This window comes from Armigeres subalbatus, unplaced genomic scaffold (genome assembly GCF_024139115.2).
Source record: "Armigeres subalbatus isolate Guangzhou_Male unplaced genomic scaffold, GZ_Asu_2 Contig223, whole genome shotgun sequence".
In the NCBI taxonomy this organism is placed as follows: Eukaryota; Metazoa; Arthropoda; class Insecta; order Diptera; family Culicidae; genus Armigeres; species Armigeres subalbatus.
Window position 1 is genome coordinate 231,173 of NW_026942958.1, and position 306 is coordinate 231,478.

Sequence of the window (306 nt, forward strand, 5' to 3'; positions counted from 1 at the left end):
ACCCGAAGAAGCCATTACAAAATCAACTGGTGGAAGTCGACTGGTTGCAAGCAGGTGTGAATATTGGCCGAAGCAGAAGGTATTCATGGCGAGCGGAATTGAAGAGGAGAGGAAGTAGAGTGGTGTTAATAAGGAATCGGATCTCAGTTTTATCGCTGATTACATAGCTCGATATTCTACCTATACTACTATGGTTCGTCACTTGGCTTGGTGGTATCGCTATCTACACAACCTACAAGGAAAAGAGAAGATCGTCAATTTGGAATTGCTGACCGCAGGGATCTCCTATGTGCCGAAACGACAATA